This window comes from Ornithorhynchus anatinus, chromosome 1, assembly GCF_004115215.2.
Source record: "Ornithorhynchus anatinus isolate Pmale09 chromosome 1, mOrnAna1.pri.v4, whole genome shotgun sequence".
In the NCBI taxonomy this organism is placed as follows: Eukaryota; Metazoa; Chordata; class Mammalia; order Monotremata; family Ornithorhynchidae; genus Ornithorhynchus; species Ornithorhynchus anatinus.
In genome coordinates this window covers 58,128,467-58,150,260 of record NC_041728.1, presented here as the reverse complement: position 1 = coordinate 58,150,260, position 21,794 = coordinate 58,128,467, and the positions used below count along the sequence as shown (strand labels likewise).

General features: G+C 41.0%; 1 non-coding gene across 1 annotated transcript; it reads left to right on the top strand.

Moving 5' to 3' along the window:
- Window positions 1–15,076: 15,076 nt before the first annotated feature.
- Window positions 15,077–15,214, top strand: LOC114815597. Its single transcript, XR_003763399.1, has one exon. It is a non-coding gene; the product is annotated as a small nucleolar RNA SNORA7 (small nucleolar RNA).
- Window positions 15,215–21,794: the final 6,580 nt, after the last annotated feature.

The window sequence follows — 21,794 nt, the reverse complement described above, 5'->3', positions numbered from 1 at the left end:
ATGAGGAGGATGATTACCTTTTGAAAGACTTCCCCATTAGCCATTCAGTTATATCAGAACTCCTTATCTTCTCACCCAAATTTCCATCACTGTAAATGGCTCCACCATCCTTTCTGTCTGAAAATGCCCTTCAGATACAGAATGGAACTGTTAGGTGCTCCCAGGAAGATACCATAGCCACCTAGCCTAGTGGGAAGAACATGGGGCTGGAAGTCAGGAGTCCTGGGTTCTAATCTCGACTCCACCATTTGCCTGCTATCTATCTTTGGGAAAATGTTTAAACTCTCTGGGCTGAAATGTCCTCATCTGTGAATCAATCATTCATTCATTCAGTCGTATTTATTGAGTGCTTACTATGTGCAAAGCACTGTACTAAGTACTTGGGAAGTACACTATAACAACAAACCTACCTTCTCTCCTTCTACAAGCCAGCCCAAACACTGTGCTCCTCTGGTGCTAACCTTCTCACTGCTCCTTGATCTCGCTTGTCCCACCGTCAACCCCTGACCAGTGTTCTGCCTCTGACCTGAAATGCTTCCCTCCTCAAATCTGTCAATCACTCTTCCCTCCTTCAAAACCCTATTGAAGGCTGACCCTCTCCAGGAGGTCTTCCCACACTAGGCCTGCTTTTTTCCTCAACTTCCCTTCCTTCCTGCATCACCTCAACTCCCTCCCTTTGCTCTTCTCTCCCACCCCCACAGAACCTGTGTATGTATGTACATATAATTCTATTTATTTATATTGGTGCCTGTTTACTTGCTTTGATGTCTGTCTTCCACTTTCTAGATGGGTAGTAGTGTCTTTACTGGGGAATTGTACTTTCCCAGCACTTAGTACAGTGCTATGCACACAGTAAGTGCTCAATAAATATGATTGAATGAATGAACAGATAGGTACATTCTTACCCACAGTGAGCCTAGAGGGGCAGACAAGTATTAATATAAATAAATAAATAAATAAATAAATAAATAAATAAATAAATAAATAAATAAATAACAGATATATGCACATCTATACATATGTACTGTGGGGAATGGAGGGAGGATGAATGAAGGAGCAAGTAAGAGCTGCACAGAAGGGATTGGGAGAAGAGGAGAGAAAGGTTTAATCAGGGAAAGCTTTTTGGAGGAGGTGTGCCTTCAATAATGTTTTGAAGCGGGTGAGAACAATTATCTGTCTGATATGAGAAGGGAGGGCATTCCAGGTCCAGAGGTGGGATATGGGTGAGAGGTTGCAATGAGATAGACCAGATCAAGGACAGTGAGAAGTTTAGCATTAGAGGAATGAAGTGTGAGGGCTGGTTTGTAGTAGGGGAGTAGCGAGGTGAGGTAGGAGGGGGCAAAGTGATTTAGTGCTTTAAAGCCAATGATGAGGAGTTTTTTTGATGCAGAGGTATATGGGCAACCACTGGAGTTTCTTGGAGAAATGGGGATGATACCTGTTCTCCCTTCCACTTTGACTGTGACCTACCATGTGGGACAGAGACTGTGTTCAATCTGTTCAGTCTACCCCAGTGCTTAGCAGAGTGAGCACTTAATAAAGACCATATATCTGTGTCAAGAACCAAACAAGAGTTTCAAATGAGCTTTATCATCACTACTGCCAATAACATTTATTTAGTTCCCACTTCATCAGAGCACTCTGTTACATCCTGAGGAAACACGTTATGTGTAGTACAAAGAGGCAGCCTCTACCCTTGATGTTATGGAAAGGAAACCTGACGATCCCTAGTTTGATTTCATGAAGGGCTTAGAAAATCCATAAAAATAGGACTCTTCACTCCAGGGAAATGCAATGGACAAGATGGCTTTGCAGTGCATCCAATATTTCCATGTGGAGAAGAAGGCCCAACCAGAACTATGTAAATGACTAGCAAAGGAACACCATCTGCTAACAGACTGTTGCAATTCCACCCAACGTAACCAGGCTCCAGCTCGTAAGTCACCGGCACGGATTTCAGGGAAGATGATAGCACTGGTCCACATTGACTGCCTCCGGGATAAAGGAGACTCTTGCTATTTCTGGAAGCCATGATGTTTTAGGAGGAGACAGATTCTGTATTCCTTCCTTCCAAAACAAACATAATAAGGACAGGCTCCCCATTATTTTCCTTGCCACGGACTGTGTGTGGTTGTTGTTTCAGGCAGTGAGAAAAAACTACTGAAACTCTGATGCTTTCAAGCTTGAATGTACTAACCGGCACGAGTTGCCAATAAATCCATCCAAATATGACAGCCAAACACCCTTGTGCCAGACAAGCAGCATTCAATTTTGAAGTTGGGCTTACTGCTTAGTGGGGTCCCTGCAACATGTGAGCTAGTTATATGGCGGTACACCACTTTGCTCTTCCATTACCATCTGGGCATATGGGGTTGTTCAGTAGTCCAGAAAGAAAGGAGAAGAGGCTCCCCTTTCTTAGCCTTATTTAGAGTTCCCTTGGGTCTCTTTGGTAGCTTATTCTGCACTGTTGCTAGTATTCTACATTAAATTATCCCTTGGGCGGCCTTCTAAAGCATAGAGCTGGATTCAGTGTCCTCTGTTTTTATAACCTGACAAGATGGGATCACACATGATGAAGTCCAAGTACAGCCAATCCTCCAGGAATGTAGCAACCCATGTCGCTTCACACCTTTATTGAATGTGTAGATGAGGACACTGGGAAGCAACAAAACACAGAAACCCTACTTCATGGTGAGCTGAAGTGAGATAACCATAAACAAGTAGGACACTAGTACTGTTTTAGAGACCCAGTGAAGCAAAAACCTTAAATGAATCGCATAACCTTAAACAGCTGGGAGGCAGCAAGTAGAAAAGAGTGAAATGGCTTTCAGCAATTAGAGGTGGAATGTCTCCCTTAGAACTAAGCAGTGTCTAGTGGAAAGAGCATGGGCCTTTGTATAAGGAGACTTGGGTTCCAATTCTGGCTTCACAACTTGCCTGTTGTTGTTGTCTGACCTTGGACAAAAGTACTTGACTTCTCTGTGCCTCAATTTCCTCATCTGTACAATGGGGATCCAATACCTGTTCTCCTGCCCTCTTAGATTGTGAGCAACATGTGGGACAGAAATTGTGTCTGATTTGAGTGAATTGTATCTACCCCAGTGCTTAGTACAGTGTGATATGATAACATAGTAAAATGTTTAACAAATTACATAATTTTATTACTATTATTATTATTACTACATCTTGGAGGAAGGAAAGAATGATCAGCCAGTCAATCATATTTATTGAGCACTTACTGTGTACAGACCACTATATTAAGTGCTTGGGGAAGTACAATATAATAAAGTTGATGGACTTGTTCCCCTCCCACAGTGAGCTTACAGTCAAGTATGATAATTTTAAAAAGTTTTACAAAGTGAGCACTTTATTATGACTTGATTTTAAATAGTCAACTTGTGCAAAATAAAATCCAAGGAAAAAAAACTATCTTAAAGATAGCTTCAAGGAAATTTTAACAGAGAAAGGTAGAAGTGAAAAATGTCAGGTCCTATAGTGGCTAAAGCTGTAATGCAGCAGAAGACAGTCTTTACATAATGAAAGGGTTTATTGAGAAAACCACACCTGCACACATTTGTACATTAAAAAAAATCACCATCAGAAGTGTCATCTTCCAAAGACAGCAGTTATTTCTACAAAGAGAGCATACAAAGGGAGTGAAAAGGGAGCACATTAAGCCCATGTTACCTGAAACTATTCAAAGGTAGATATTCCTCTTATTATGATAAGAAAAAACCCACAATCTCATCCTCTTCTTACCTCTCCATTACCCTTTATTGCTAGGAAACATTTTTCCCTTGCTAAAAATTCAGGAATTGTAACCCCAAAATGATGCACACTCTCCCTTTTCCTCACCACCCCCTACTCCCTGCCATGCACAATGATTTGCACTCTCAAATCTTCACACAGTAGAAATTGTGGATACTGGATGATTACATTAGATCAACAGCACAAAGAACCATAGAGCCCTCTCTAGGATTTCACATTCGAGAAATTTACTTTCCCCTCTGCAATTCTGAAATGTCTATTACTGGGCACGCCCCCTATAGCCTGGAAAAACAGTGATTTCACCAAATGACAGTAGTCTAAAAGAACTTATTCTCATCATTAAATATTGACTCATGATACCTCGAGGAAGACAGGTGTATGGATATAGACTTCACTGTCAGCTGACCATATACAACCACATAATTACAGATCGTATTCATGGAGATGATATGATTTAGGAAAAAAAAAAAAGTCTGCCAGAGTAAAGCAATAATAAAATTGGTAAAATTGATCTCCCAGTCCTCCTTAAACTCTGGACAGCACATACTAGTTTTGTATGATCTCATTCTCCAGGGAAATCTCTTCTCATTGTAGTAGAAATGTGATCTCCAAGTAACTGCACAGTGTCTTGCCTCCATGAACCTCAAAAAACACTGGTCTGGGGATCTGTTAGATTTTCATTAAGTCCCTTTTGGTACCCAGTTTCGGAGAGAACTCTGTAGCCAATATTACATTTATTGCCCAAATTGGCTTGTTTAGAAAAATAATTCTCTAGGTGTGCATTTCCTTCCATTATGGCCTAGGATGAGGATTATTCCGAGTCCTTAAATATACTTCTTTGGTGAAGCTCATACTCACTTTAACTGCCATCAGAATCAAACACTAGTGCACAGGTTGGCAGCTGGACTAGTACTTGCTTAAATGAAACCTCACAAAGAAGAATAGGGGAGAGATTGTCTTTACTCTTTCCAGGAGAACTTGGTTTCTATCTTCAGGTCAATTTTAAGATAAATATATGTTAAGTAGGAATACTGGGACAGGCTGTGCCTTCATACATTCCACCTGGCTTCTGAACAGAGAATTTGGTTCCTTAGATTTCATCCTTATCAGTTCTTTGTAAGAGTTTCCTGAAGACATTCACCTCCTCTTGATCAACCAAAGTGATGACCAGACCACTAAGATGTTTTAGATAGTAATAGTATTTACAAAGTACTTACTGTTGAAAATGGAATATCCTACTCTGTTTTGATAGTGTTTCCTCAAATCATACCTTGAAAAATATAGAAGATTAAAACTACAGTTGAGTAAAGCCATTGTGAAATTAATTAATCAACAGTAGGTACTGAGCACTTACAATGTGCAAAGTATTGTACTGATTCAGAAGGTCATGGGTTCTAATTCCAGCTCCTCCAATTGTCTGCTGGGTGACCTTGGACAAGTCACTTCAGTTCTCTGTGCCTCAGTTACCTCATCTGTAAAATGGGGGTTGTGACTGTGAGCCCAACATGGGACAGGGATTGTGTCCAACTAGATTTGCCTGTATCCACCCCAGTGCATAGTTCAGTGCCTGCCATACAGTAAGCACTTAACAAATGCTGTCATTCTTTTGAAATATCTTGATACGAATTGGTTAAAAGGATTCGGAGAAGGAGCCATGCTATTTGAGTAGCACTTAACAGATGATTTACTACTCTAATGAGCATAATTTTTTAAAAAAATCGGAGTACTTACCATTTGCTGTCCAGGGGTAGCATGGCCTAATAGAAAGAAGATAGCGTTGCGATTCAGCAGACCTTCATTCTAATCTCAGCACTGCCACTGGCGTGCTGTGGGACCTTGGGGAAATCACTTAAACCCTCGGTGCCTCAGTTCTCCAAACTACAACTTAGGAATAAGATACTCTCTCTCCCTATTAACTGTGAGTCCTATGTGGTCTCTATCCAACTAAGTTGCCTGTGTCCAATCTCATTCTATTATATCTGCCCCAGGGCTTAAGACATATCATTGTCTTTAAAAATTCCCTCAGAATTAAATATCCTAAATCTTTTAACATGGTGACTTTTTCATCATTATTGCCATTCATAGGTCCCTAATTCCCAACTCCATTCTGGAATTACTTTGGATGGAATGGAATAAACTCCCTGTCTTAAGTTCAATGCTGCCTAAAAATGGGCATATATTGGGAGAATAAAGCTTGCAGACTATCATTCACTTCAACAAGATTCAGCCTCTAGCCATCAATAATTGGAGAGATGAGCAAAGACTTGATGAATCTGGCAATCTAAATGGGATTTGGAGACAGACTGAACACGCAGGTTGAAATAGAGGGAGGAGTCAAGGATAATCCCAAGGTTCCCAAGTTTGAGAGAGGAGAGGATGGTGGCTCTGTCAATTGTGATGGAGAAGTTGGAGAAGAGGATTTGTGAGATGTAAGATGACATGTTGAACTTGAGGTGTTGATAGGACATCCATGTGGGGATAACCTAGAGCCAGGAGAAAACACATGATCAAGAGAAGGAGAGATAGGGGCTAATGAGATGGATTTGGGAGACATCCACATAGAGGTGATAGTTGATGATGTGGGAGCAGATGAATACCACAAAGGAGTGAGTGTGAGAGTGAGAAGAAAAGTGTACCCAGAAGTGATGCTTGAAGGACACTTATAGTTAGGAAATGGAGGTAGAGGAGGAGCCATCAAAAGAGAATAAGATGGATCAGTCAAAGAAGAGAATAATAACAACACAGCACTTAGCTGACTATTGGAATTGGTAGGAAGAGAATTATGGATGAGCAGGAGAAGGGAATTAGCATCTCTACCCATCCCCTGCACAAATCAAACTGCGGAACAACATGGAGGTAAGTTCAACTTGAATTCATAATAGACATTTTCCCTCAGCCTGAGTCAGGTTCCTGAGCTATGATCACCAGCTAGTTGAAGTGGAGCATTCAAACAAAGATGCAAGGAAAAAATCTTTAAAGGACCTACGGGGACACAATTTTAGTCGATTTAGAGCTCCCTATGGGATACTAGGAAATAACCACAGAGAGACCAACATGTATGCAGTAATCTGAGATGGGTCAACTCCTATCATATAAAGACAGTGGACAGCCTGTAGGGCTCCAAAGAAGAGCTATGATTAGCCACAATTGGCTATCAGTTTGCTCCACTCATAATGTGAAACACATAAAGTTCAAATCAAATTACACTCTGAACAGAGCCTGAATTATTAAAATATTTTGATCACCCTTCAGCTCTCCTCATCAATTCTCAAATTCTCTTATGAGTTTCAATTTGAAAGGATAAACATTTCAAAATTGCAGTCCCACTCTGAGGTGATTCCAAAAATCAGCTGTGTCGTGTTATTATTATTAACAGTAGTAGTATTGCTATTCTTATTACTATCATCATCATCATCATCATCATCAGTATATCGTTATTCTAATCACAGTTGTTGTTGTTATCATCCTAAGCATTTACTATGGGCCAAGCACTATACTAAGCACTGAAGTAGATACAAGGCAATCAGATTGGACACAATGTCCCACATGGGACTCTTGGGAATAGAGTACTGATTAGGGAGACACATATGTTTTTACCTATATCATGGCCTCAGTGCCCAATGACCAACCAGCCTTTAGAAAATAGCAAATTGAGGAGGAAGATGAAGAAGCTTCTATATTAGGGAAGAATGAAAAGACTCTTATCTCGGAAAAACTGAAGACTGAGGGGCCTTGATTGTCATTTTCACCCTCGTGAAGAGTGAGTGCAAAGTACGTATATAATAGTTGTTCATTTCCCACAACAAGAGGACAAGCATATGACCCTTGAAAGTTGGAGGTGATAGGTAAAAGGAATTACTTCTGCATGCAGTAGAGGGGTAGTTATTTGTCAATTGTTAACATAGGCAATTGGGAGGGCTGCCAAGCAATTTGCAAAGTAGAGTTTCTAGTGAGGAAATTAGGGAAATATAAGAGAAAAGCCAGGGATGTTAGATGACACAGTCTAACCATGAGGATGAATGTATCTGAGTTTTTCCTCCTGTTTCCACGGTGCATATCATCTGTTCATCATTCTCTCCCATTAGATTGTAAAGTCTTTGATGACCGGGACCATGTTTTTAACTTTTATTGAACAAACCCAAGGACTTAATACAGTACTCTGCTCAGAGAAAGACAATAAATACTATAAGAATGGATGGATATTTGGAAAGATAGATGAAGAGCTGGCTGGATGTTTTAATAAATTCATAAATGAATGGAAAGATGAAGCGGTGCTGCCTAATGGAAAGAGCATCACCCTGGAAGTCAAAGGACCTTGGCTGCTAATCAATCAATTCTATTTATTATGCATTTCTTATTTGCAGAACACTGTACTAAGTGCTTGGAAGAGTACAACAGCATTACCAGACATGTTCCCTGCCCATAATGAGCTTAATGCTGGCTTTACCACTTGTTAGCTGTGTGACCTTGGACAGGTCACTTAATGTCTCCGTTCCTCAGTTTCCTCATCGACAAAGAGAGGATTCATTATCTGTCTTCCCTCCTACTTAGACCACCAGCTCCTTGTAAGTTAGAGATTGTGCCTGACCTGATTAACTTATATCTACCCCAGGACTTTAATACAGTGCTTGACTCATAATAAGTCCTGAACAAATACCACATATTATTATTAGGAATGTCAAGGGGGCAACCAACACATAGTTCCTCTGAGCATAAGGCGAGTGATCACTAGGCTGAAAGATTAGCGGTCTGTCTCAGTAATGGTTTTGCTGTTGGTGGTATGTTCCGGGCCAATGTGAAGAATGTGCAGGCAAGTAACAAGATGATATCGGACCAGTAAGCGGGGCAGAAGGAAAAGACTGGAGCCCAAACTGTGACTCGGAAGTATGGTAGGTGGGACCTCCAATGATAGTTGGGTCAAAAAGAAGAGACTGGCCTATTAGTCATGATTTGTCCCATAGTTCAGTCTCAACAACATCCTGTGAGAATTTCCCCTCCAACTATCCAGGTGGCTCCGTTCTCCAGTTTCAGCACCACTGCCCTTGAAGCTACAGTCATGTTATTATAATCACTGAATCATATTCTTTTCCCATATGAATCATATTTAAAATGTATTTGAAAATTTCCAGAAAATTAGATTAATAATGTCATTAAATCCTTTTACCCCTTTTCAACTGTGCCTTTTTTCTTCTTTTTTTAAGTTTTTGGTATGGGATGCTATTCAAAGTTGATCTAAATTGTATCTGTCTCTTTTGATGATAATGATGGTATTTGTTACGCGCTTCCTTTGTGCCAGGCACTGTGCAAAGTGCTGGAGTGGATACAAGCTAATCAGGTTAGACATAGTCCCTGTCCCACATGGGGGCTCACAGTCTCAATCCTCATTTTATGGATGAGGTAATTGAAGCAAAGAGAAGCAAAACGACTTGCCTAAGGTCACATAGCAGAAAAGTTGCTGAGCAGGGTTCAGAACTATCACCTTCTTACTCTCAGGCCCCTGCTCTATCTACTAACTCACTCTTGACTAATTTCAGTGAATCCTGTGCTAGATTTCTAAGAATCAGAGGGATACTTATCTATAGTACTCATAGTAGTGATGGCAAGCCCCACACCATCCACACACTTTCCTGTATCCATTGGAATTCAGGATGAATAGAAAATTGGTGACTGGAAAAATGCCACCAAAATATGTTTGAATGTCGTGGGTCTTCATGCCAGTCAGGAAATAGGAGCCTTTCATGAGTCCTCATTATCACCAGATATACCACTGGGAAGATGAAATAAGAAGAATAAAGCAATTCTTGGGGTGAGACTGGGGAAGGAGAAATCCTCCCCTCCTCTCTTCCTCCTCCTCCTGAGGATTCCTGTCTTCTGCTTCTTTTTATTGCAGAGACAGAGACATTCATTGAAGATGAATTCCACCCCAAATCAATCAATCAATGAATCAATCAGATTTATTGAGTGCTTACTGTGTGCAGAGCACTGTACTAAGCACTTGATGATGATGATGATGGAATTTATTGAGCACTTACTATGTGCTAAGAACTGTTCTAAGCGCTGAGGTAGATAGAAGGTAATCAGGTTGTCCCATAATCAGGTTGTCCCACATAGGGCTCACAGCCTTAATCCCATTTTACCGATGTGGTAACTGAGGCCCAGAGAAGTGAAGTGACTTGCCCAAAGCTACAGAGCAGACAAGTGTGGAACCAGGATTAGAACCCAGGTCCTCTGACTCTCAAGCCCATATTCTTGCCACTAGGCCATGCTGCTTCTCCAGCACTTGGGAGAGTACAACGTAACAGAGTTGGTAGACATGTTGCCGGCAGTGAGCTTTCAGCCTAGAGGGGTAGACAGACTTTAATATAAATAAATGAATAAGGGATATGTACCTAAGTGTTGTGGGGCTGAAGGAGGGGTCAGTGAAGGGTGTGAAGGGTGTGAAGGGTGGGACACAGAAGGGAGTGGGAGAAGATGTAATGAGGGCTTAACTGGGGAAGGCATCTTGGAGGAAATATGCTTTTATTAAGCCTTTGAAGGTGGGCAAAGTGATGATCTATTGTATAAGAAGAGGGTGGGGGTTCTAGGCCAGAGGCAGGTAATGGCCTTAGTGGCGCTTAGTATAGTGCTCTGTGTGCCGTAAGCACTCAATAAATATGATTGAATTAATGAATATGGGCAAGAGGTCAGCGATAAGATGGACGAGATCAAGTTTCAGTGAGTGGATTGGCATTAGAGGAGTGAAGTGTGTGGGCTAAATCATAGTTGGAAATCAGGGAGGAAAAACAGGAAGAGGTAAGATTACTGAATGCTTTAATGCTTATGGTAAGGAGTTTCTGTTTGATGCGGAGGTAACTGGGCAACCACTAGAGGTTCTGGAGTAGACAGGAAAGATGGACTGAATAGTTTTGTATAAAAATGAACCAGGCAGCATCTACTGGAGTAGAGAGAGACATGATGCTGAGAGGTCAGTGAAGAGGCTGGTGTAGTAATCAAGGTGAGGATGAGTAATGGTATTAAAGTGGTAGTGGTTTGGATGGAGAGGAAAGGGTGGATTTTATTGATGTTGTGAGGGTTGAACCGACATGTCTGATGAGTGTTTGAATATGTGTGTTGAAGATGAGAGATGAGTTGAGGATAACACCAAGGTTACAGGCTAGAGAGACATGGAAAGATGGTGGTACTGTCTAATGATGGAAAATATTTCTTGTATTGATGTCTGTCTCACCCCCTGTAGACTATGAGCCCATAGTGGGAAGAGATTGTCTCTCTTTATTGCTGTATTATATTTTCCAAGAGTTTAGTACAATGCTCTGCACGCGGTAAGTGCTCAATAAATACAATTGAATGAGCAAATGAAAAGTCATGGGGAGGACAGAGTCTGAGTGTGAAGATGAGGAGTTCTGTTTTGGACATGTTAAGTTTGAGGTGTTGGTGGGATATTCAAGTCCTGAGGCAGGAGGAAATGCGAGCCTGTGAAGGAGGTTGGAAATGTCGAAGTGAATGAAGTTGAAGTGAATGAGTTCTCCAAGGGAGTGAGTGTAGATGGAGAATAGAAAGGAAACCAGAACTGAACCTGGAGGGACTCTCACAGCTGAAGGATGGGAGGTAGAGGAGGAGCCTGTGAAATAAATTGAGAATGAGAGGCCAGAGATCTAGGAGGAGAATGAGAAGAGGACGGTGACACTAAAACCAAATTTGGATGATGTGTGCAGGAGAAAGGGGTGGTTGAGAGTGTCAAAGATTGCCAAAAGGTTGAGGAAGATTAGGATTGAGAAGCAGAGTGGCCTAGTAAATAGGGCATGGGACTAGGGTCAGAAGGACCAGGTTCTAATCCTGGCCCCTTCACTTGCCTCTGTGTGACCTTGAGCAAGCCATTTAACTTTTTCTGCCTCAGTTACCTCATCTGTAAAATGGGGATTAATTTAGTGAGTCCATGTGGAACATGGACTGTGTCCAACCTGATTAGCTTGAATTCTACCCCAGTGCTTAGAATAGTTCCTGACACATGTGAGCATTTAAAAATGCCATAAAAAATGTAGTAGAAGCCGCTGGATTTGGCAAGAAGGAGAAGATTGGTGACCTTTGAGAGGGCAGGTTCTGGAGTGAAGTTTCTGCTCAGTGAACTCCTGAGCTGCCAACCAAAACTTCTCTCATCCCTACTAGGGGGAACAGGCTAATGACAACATCCCCTTACCACCAGAAACCATCCTAATGCACCCGTGATGCTTTGCTGCCACATTATAGGCCTGTAGCAGTCTTTTCTCAGGACTAGAACTCAGCTTTAACACTTTGCTCAGAATAATGAAACTTGCACAATCAAACCTTCTGCATTAAAGTTTATTGATAATTGGAACCACTCCATGTAGTTGAATGCAAAGAGAGGTCATGACCAACGTGTATTATATTACTCAAGAGTGTAATTAATAAAACACTAATTAGAGAAGGCAACATCAAGAGTCAACCCATATTGCTTCCATTATATTTTGAGATTGTTTGAAGTGACCTAGTAATTTGAAGGAAAAAATAATAAAGGAGAGTGATATCTTTTCAGGGAGATATGTGGCATTTTATTTTATGTATTCTCTTTTCAAGTTGTAGGGAATCTCCTCTGGGCTATGCACCGAAGAACCCTTAAAGAATATAACCATAGTCTCTACTGTGAAAACCTACAGTAATAACAGAATTTCTAAAGCCGTGGAGGCTGAAATCTGTTGGATATTAACTCACTGCCTGGAAAATAGCATAAGGATTCTCTGAAAGATGAAAAGAATATAATCTGAGGAGCCCACTGAAATGAGATGCTTGCTGCCTAAGCGTCCAACCCACAGCCATCCCTTCCAGAGGGCGGAATTCCATACAGTGGGAATCAGCCCTTTGACGGGAAAGCCACTATTCCGGGATATGTGCTATCATGTCCAGAAGTATCATGCAGTGGGAACTGTGTACATAACCAAGAGAAAAGAAACAACCTATCACCAGGAAGTGTTCCAATCGCCACATGGGCTCATCTTAGGTTTTCATCAACTCACAAAGCAGATCTTGGAGAAGAGATGACTTTTGTGTTTCTCATACAATAGCCTGCCTTAGTGCAACTATTCTGTCCCTTTTCCTACTTCTACCAGTGAGTCCAGGGAGTATCACCACAATAAGTTTTGTGATATTCATCAAGGACAGCAGCAGCAGTGTTTACTAAGTGCCTTCTGTGGGAAGATCAATCAATCAAACTATGGTATTCACTGGACACTTTCTATACTAAGTGCATGGGAGAGTATAATACAACAGCATTGGTAGACACATTCCCTCTTCACTAGGAGCTTATATCTTTGAATTAAGCACTTGGGAACATTTCAGAGAACTAAATGACATGACCCCTGACCTCGAGGAGTATACAATCAAATGGAAAAGCTAAAAAGCTGATGACACTGGTCTTGAGTGAACTGTGATATCACATGACCAGCGTTTTGGGATCATCCCTCTCTCTTTGCATTCAGTATTTATCTCGACTGAGAGATCCATCAGTCAAAATGGCTGAGGATAATTTAATCCTTGGACGACAACTGACTCGTCGGAAAGCTCGCCATCCCTAGCCACTGACAAAACCTGCCCCTCATTAACTCTTGCAGATATATTGAAAAAGGGAGACTAATGAGTCAATCAATCATGTTTATTGAGAGCTTACTGTGTGCACAACACTGTATTAAACACTTGGGAGAGTACAATATAGCAAAACAGACACATTCCGTGCCCACAGTGACCTTACAGAATAGAGGATATATATATATATATATATATTGCATTATATATATATACATTATATTTTATATATATATGATTACATCTATCATCTACTTATTTAATACCTTTTCTTCAAGTGCTCATAGTGTGTGTGTGTGTGTGTGTTTATACACTATGAGCACTTGAAAAAAAGGTTTTAAATAAGTAGATGATAGAGATGTAATAGCACATTATTGCATCATTAAATATGTGCTAACCTTCTGATAATTAAACTGTTTGATGACTCTCAAAAGTTTTAAACCTGTATATTTCCTACCTATTTCCTCTTCATGTCACAGTAAGCATAATGAAAACTGAGACATGTATTAAAGGCAATAAAATAAATAAGTGATCGTAATATGAAACAGTAGAGAATAAAGGGTAAAATATGAAGACTATCAGATTACTGAGTGACATATACCTAAGATTAAGTTTTAAAGATTAGAAATATGATTAGATAATTTATAATAGGATATATTTTCTTGTAATAGGCAGATATGAAATTAGGTAATAGGATACTATATGAAAAGCTTCTGGTATGATTCAACATTTGGTAACGTAATATTTCGTAAAGCTATAAATGTGATGTGAAGCATCTCTGGTACAAAAAATTACCTTTAGGTCTGATACAACAAATTTTCTGGCACAATGTAAGCATAACCAAATGGTATCATTTTCAGACCTTGAAAACATGAAGAAAGACCCATTTGAAAATTGAGGCAAGAAACATTTATTAGTTTCTAAAGTGCTGATGTGCAAACGTGCAATTCGCCCATTTCTAATCTTCATCCAAGTCACAAAACCAATGATTGCAAAAGAACACCTATATATTTTGGGTGTTGGCAGGCAAAACATTTTGGAAAGAGGCCATTGTAGGAAAATCTCGATTGTGATTTATGAGAAAACATAGAGATCTGGTTGATAACCAATTTAATTTAATGGCAGCATGATACAAAAATCTATTCAATATCATTCATCAGTTTGGAATCATCATACTTGATGTACCCAAGCTCATTTTCAAATAGCCATTCAAATTCAAAGAATATTCTACCAAGAACTTGTGTGCATATCATTTTGAAAATCATTTCAACTGCAGATTTTTGAATGGAATGGCTACTGGAGAAAAGTCCCTCGAGCATATTTTGAAATTTGTCTCATTCGATCTAAAAATCGATGTTGGGAACAACAAAGATAATCAAATGTTTTTTTTCATTTCAAAAGGAAATGTTAGTGCTTGAGAAAGACATCAACTCAAATAGAGACTTGAGAACTGGAATCATCATTCTAAAGAACTGATGTGATTTGGGGACAACAGAATCTCAAGTCTAACATTTGATCTTCACCCTTGTGAGATCAATGAATTAATCAATGATGCTTATTAAGCACTTACTGTCTGCAGAGCATTGTAATAAGGGCTTGGGGGAGTATAATACATTGGAGTTGGTAGACATGATCCCTGCTCATAAGGATTTTAAAACAAATTTGAAGTAAACTGGGTAATAATCAGGTATTTGTTACACTCTGTGTGCCAAACCCCCTCTCAGGATCACACCTGGAGAGTTTCCAGTACTCTACCAGTTTTGGCTATGGGAGGGACAGTCAAGCAGAGGCCTACCCATTCCATTCCTAGCTTGGGCAGTGGCTAGCGAGTGGAAGGCAATCTGCTACAAGTCAAAACTCACTTGTGTTGGCAGCAGCAGCTTGGGGGAGTGTCGAGGGCAGAGACTCAAGTTCACTGCATGGAAGGATGCAATGGTAAATTACTTGCATATTTTTACCAAGAAAACTATGGATAAACTAGCAGAATGATTGCAGATGGAGGGGATGGGGGTGTCAGGGGAGGCATTCTGGGAGAGATATATCCATGGAGTCACTATGGGTCGGAGATGACTCCACAGCATAAGACAAGGCAAGATGTGTCAAACACAGTACTGAGCTCTGAGTTAGAGAGGACATAATCAGGGCAGCTACAGTCCTGTCCCTCATATGGCTGAGTCAAAGAGGGAGAAAGAACAGGTAATGCATCCCTATTTTCCATATGAGGTGGCCCCGTCCACAAAGAGCTTAGCTTCTAATGAGGGAGAAAAACATAAAAAAAAATTAAAAATAGAGCAATAGGAATAGACTGTACAATCCATAATCCCTAGATTTGAAAGTACTGTTGGAGGAAACAAATCACTATATCTTTGATGATGATGATGATGGTATTGGTTAAGCACTTACTATGTGCCAAGCACTGTTCTAAGCACTGGGGTAGGTACAAGGTAATCAGGTAGTCCTGTGTTGGGTGTCTCAGTCTTCCTCCCCATTTGACAGATAAGGGAACTGAGGCATAAAAGTGAAGGGGCTTGCTCAGAGTCACACACTGGTGGCAAGTGGTAGAGCCGGAGTAAGTACCCACAACCTCCAACTCCCAAGCCCATGCTCTTGCCATTGAGCCACACTACTTCTCGGACTTGTTCTTTCTACCTGTAAGCAACTTTTGTCTGTCTTCCCTCCTTTAGATCACAAGCTTGAGGGTATGAAACATGTGTCTTGTTGCACTCGTACTCTCCCAAGCACCAACAGTGCCCATCACTAAGTAGACAATCAATAAATGCTATTGATTTTTACTGGTTGATTGATAGGTAGTTCTATCCCTCATAAGTGAATGTGACTTGTCTAATAGTTTCATTCAAACAAGTGCAAACAGTGGTTCCCATAAGGATAACCTACTTTACGAACAACTGTTCAGCTATTCAGTGAATTATTAGTAGTTTAGCCAAGGGGTATTTATATCATTTACCCTAAATAGTTCCCTGACCTATGTCCCAGGCACCAGTAGATGGAGAATGAGGTGTCCATGCAGGTCTTGATAATAATAATAATGTTGGTATTTGTTAAGCACTTACTATATGCAAAGCACTGTTCTAAGTGCTGGGGTAGATACAGGGTAATCAGGCTGTCCCATGTGAGGCTCACAGTCTTAATCCCCATTTTATAGATGAGGTAACTGAGGCACAGAGAAGTTAAGTTACTTGCCCACAGTCACACAGCTGACAAGTGGCAGAGCCAAGAGATTCAAATCCATGACCTCTGACTCCCAAGCCTGGGCTCTTTTAACTGAGCCATGCTGCTTCTCTTATGTGGAGGAGAACATGATGTGGAGGGGAACAAAGAGTTGGGGTAACCCATGCATGATGGTCTCCATGGGCTTCTGGGACCTTGTAAGCTCCCTTGAGGGCTGGTATCATGTGTACCAACCTTATTGAATTGAACTTTCCCAAGCATTTAGTGTAATGCTCTGCAAGCAGTTAAGTTCTCAATAAGTATCACTGATTATTTGAAGAAGCAGGTCACCATTACCCTTTTGAAATGATTGCTTCTGACAAAGGGATTTGACTAATCCACAGTGATGAAGGACTCTTTTTCTCTATCCTAGCTTCTCATAATCATCCTTTTCTGGTGTCATGGATCCTACTCATTCTGTCTCTGGTGACCTAGTTAGGTTCAGGCTTGGAAGACAATGGATTCAGTGTGAGAAGCAGCGTGGCATAGTGGTTAGAAAACGGACCTGGGAGACAAAAGGTCATGGGTTCTAGTCCCGGCTCTGCCACTTACTTGCTGTGTGACCTTGGGCAAATCACTTCACTTTTCTGGGTCTCAGTTCACTTATCTATAAAATGGGAATTAAGATAAAATGGGGATTGAGACTGTGAGCCCCAGATGGGACAGGAACTGTGTCCAACCTGATAGGCTTGTATCTACCCCAGTGGTTAGTACAGTGCCTGGCACATAGTAAGCACTTTAACAAATGCCATCATTATTAATATTATTATTATTATTCAGGACCATTTTTAGAAGAAAATGAATCACTGTTTCATTGAGCAACTACTGAGTGCAAAGCATTGTGCTAAGAAGAGTTCGGGAGAGTAAAACAGTAGAAAATCACACATTTCCTGCTCTTGGGAGGTTATAGCTAATAGAAGAACAGTAAGCTCTCCCTCTAGAATGCAAGATCCTTGTGGGAAAGGATCGTGTCTACCAACTCTTGTTTTTTTTTTTTAATGGTATTTGTTAAGCACTTACTATGTGCTAAGCACTATTTTAAGTGCTGAGGTAGATACAAAGTAATCAGGTTGGATAGAGTCCATGTCCCACGTGAGGCTCACAGTCTTAATTCCCATTTTGCAGATGAGGAAAGTGAGGCACAGAGAAGTTAAGTGACTTTCCCAAGGTCACACAGCAGACGTGTCAGAGTCAGGATTAGAACCCAGGTCCTTCTGGCTCCCAGACCTGTGCTCTATCCATTAGTCCAGGCTGCTTCTCTGTTATATTGTACTCTCTCAACCTGTTAGTACAGTGTTCTACACACAGTAAGAACTCAGTAAATACCACCGATTGATTGGTTAATGTAGGAGGAAGAACAAGGACATATAAAAATCAAAAGCATTATTTCTGTACTTGAAAGAGACAGGGTGTCTATATCCTAAATAGAGGGCTAACCTCCACTATCCTATTACCCTTTCCCCTTCAAAGAGTCTGGGGCCTTGACAGAGAAGCACAGAACTTGGTTCCATCAGCAGAGGGAATAAGCAACTCTACAGTTCCTTGAACCACTTAGGAAATATTTCAAGATAATGTATCCAATACATCTATGTCTACAGCTCCCAGGAATTTAAGAGGTAGTTCCTACTTGAGTTACTCTGTTTGGAGTCTAAGAAGCTTTGGGCAGTATTGGATCGTATTTATCCCAACTTTTCCCATCGGTCTTGATTATTGCTATACAGGTTCCTTCCTGACTCCCTCAAAATTCCAAATGCATGCCAGCAAATGAGATTAATGGTAGTGTTCCACCTTTTAAGAAGGACTTAGAGAAATTTGAGAGGGCCCACTAGAGAGCCATTAAAAATGTTCAAAGAGTTGGACAGCAGGACCTCTGAGTAAAGGTCAAAGTCATTGAGATGATTAAGCCCAGAAAAGAGAGAACAGGGGGATGCCTCACAAAAAGACTTAGAACGAATAAAGGGTTTTTTTAAGAACAAGGGTCAGCAGCTGATCTCCATCAAAAATAAGGCATGATGATTAGGCCTTGAATTTTTATTCTCAAAAGACAATCAGGACATCCTGGATGGGGCTCAGTTAAATGAATCAATCCATCAGTGGCATTTATTGAGCACTTGCTCTATGCTGAACACTGAACTAATTCCTTGGGATAGTACAACAAGTTAGTAGACATGATCCCTGCTCACAAGGGGCTTACAGTCTAGTGGGGGAGACAGACTTCAAAGTAATTTACAGCTAAGAGAAATGGGCCCCCCTCTCAGGATTGCACCTGAAGAGTTTCCAGACCTCTACTAGTCTTGGCTACGGGAGGGAGAGTCAAGCAGAGGCCTACCCATTCCATTCCTAGTTTGGGCAGTGCTACATAGTGGAAAGTAATCTACTACAAGACAAAGCTCACCTGTGCTGGGCAGCAGCAGCATGAGAAAGAGTTGAGGGTGGAGACTCAAGTTTACTGCACAGAAGAAGGCATTTCCATATTTTTAGCAAGATAACTCTGATGCCAGAACGATTGCAGATGGAGGTGGGATATTCTAGGAGAAATATATCCAAGGAGTTGCTATGGGTTCGAGTCAACTTAACAGCATTCACAAGACAAGAGAAATAGCAGAGTATAGGGATATGCACATGAGTGTTGTAGAAATGAGGTTAAGTAGCAAAATGCTTAGGGTATATAGAATCAGAGCTTAGGAGCTGAAGAACTCGAATTTGGAATCACTACTGGTACACTTTTGGACTATAAGATGACCGTAAGCTAATTCATGCCACTATTTCTCCAAAGGCTTTGTTTGGTGGAAGAGGGTGATACAAAGGCACCAGTTACTTCAGGCTTTCAGAGTTTGGGAAAGTGTAAAATACAATTAACAGCCAAACAGGGGATAGGAATAAATGTGCCTAGAAACTGTTTATTTTTTCCACAATAATAGCAGGCCATACAGGTTCAGGTGATGAGAATGGATAGCAACAGGGGAAGCTTGCAGCTGTTGTTTGCTGCCCTGAAATGGGACATACACAAACAGGGAGGGCCCAATATACATTTTAAAGACACCATAAGGGAAAGTTTCAAGCAATGTAAGGTAGCAGTGGACTTCTGAAAAACAAAAGCCGCAGACAAGTTTGTGAGGTGTGTGACAAAAGAGGACTCAATCTCTCTGAGAAGCAGCATGAATTAGTGGAAGGAGCACAAGCCTGTTAGTCGGACAACTTGGGTTCTAATCCTGGCTCTGCAAGTTGATTACTGTGTGACCTTGGGCATATCACTGAACTTCTCTATGTCTCAGTTTCCTCATCTATAAAATGGGGATTCAGTATTCTCTCCTACTTTGATTGTGAGTCCCATGTGGGATAGAGACTGTGTCCAGTCTGATAAACTTGTATCTACCCTGGAACATAAAATAGTATGTAACATATAATAAGTGCTTAACAAATGCCATTATTATTATTATATTATTATTACCTTGGGTAGATCAGGAACCAAGAGGTGGATTTGAAAGCAAATGCAAACGTGGCAAATATTGAACACTCCAGGATGACTAAAGTCAAACTTTGCAGACAGAAATATGTTTTGGATACTTCTAAATGTTAACTGGAAATCAAATCACAGTTCCACATACTGCTTTCTCCAAAATGGACATGGATCTCTAGTATCAATCAGTCAATTGAATTTATTGAGGGCTTCCTGTGTGTAGAGCATCATACTGAGCGCTAGGGAAATACAATACAACAGGGTTGGTAGACATGGTCTCTAAGAAGCTTACAATTTAGTGGGAGAGAGAGAGACGAATTAAATTTCAGATATGTACATAAATACTGTGGGCCTGAGGGGGAAGTGAATATTAAGTGCTTCAAGGGTACAGATCCAAGTGCCAGGGTGATGCAGAAGGGTGAGCAAGTAGGGGGAAAGAGGGCTTAATTGGGGAAGCACCTCTTGGAAAAACTAAGATCTTAATAAGGTTTTGAAGGTGGTAGGGAGAGGAGACCTGTCATATATGAAAGGAGGAGCTAATCCCAGGTCAGAGGGAGAACATGGGTTAGTGGTGACTAGATGATATTGAAGTATTGAAGTTCACAATTTTAGGAATAGATTACTGGCATTAAAAAAAAGTCATCTTTCAGTATTTTACTGGGGAAATGATAGAAAAGAATGTGGCAATCAGCAAGAGGTGAGAAGAACATCAAATATTAGAAACTGTCCACAAGATTGGCACATTTGTCTTTTGCTATGTGGAGTAGCACCCATTTATGAACTCCATATGTCCCAGGGCCTCCGTTCACCCCAGTTAGCCTGAGTCCCTAAAGCGAGACAGGCCAACTTCTGTTCCAAAGCAGAGTGTCAGCAGAGCTCAGCTTCCTTTTCTGTTCCCAACATCCCTCGCCAAGAGTAGGTGGTCCCTGGGTCCATCCTGCTTTGCTAGCTCAGGGCAATGAACCTGAGCCCGCAGTCCCCCTAGCCTCTGACTCCCACTGCTGCTAATGCTGCTGCTTTATGGGCAGCAGGCGGCCAGGTTTTCTGCAAGGCCAACCTTATGCCTCTGGGTCTCGGAGAATGCCCTCATTTTCTAAATCAGTATGCTATTTTCTTAGGAAAGATGACACATAAGAATGTTTTTAAATCCATTCTCTAGTCGAATCACTGGTTCCCTATATCATTTGCTAAGCTTTCAATATTCACTAGGTAGTTTGCCCAGGACCCTCTCAGGATCACACCTGGACAGTTTCCAGTATTGTACTAGGCTATGGGAGGTAGAGTCAAACAGAGGTATATTCATTCCATTCCTAGCTTGCCCAGTGGCTAGCAAGTGGAAAACAATGTTACAAGTCAAAACTCATCTGTACTGGGCAGCAGCGGCATGGGAGAGAGTCAAGGCCAGAGACTCAGGTTTATTGTGCGGAAGGAGACAGTGGTAAGACGCTTTCGTATTTTTACCAAGAAACTCTATGGATACACCACGAGAATGATTACAGATGGAAGTGGGGAATTCTGGGAGAGATGTGTTCAGGGGGTCATTTTGGGTTGGAAATGACTCGATAGCAAAAGACAAGGCAAGTTTGCCTTGGTGACGAGTACTTGTTACAACCTTACCTGGCTTCCATAATTACTTGGATACTCAACCCAACCCTATGATACGTCTGTAAATAGTCTTAAACTCTACAATTTCCCTCTAGACTGTAAGCTCACATAGAGGATTGAGAGAAGCAGTGTGGCTCAA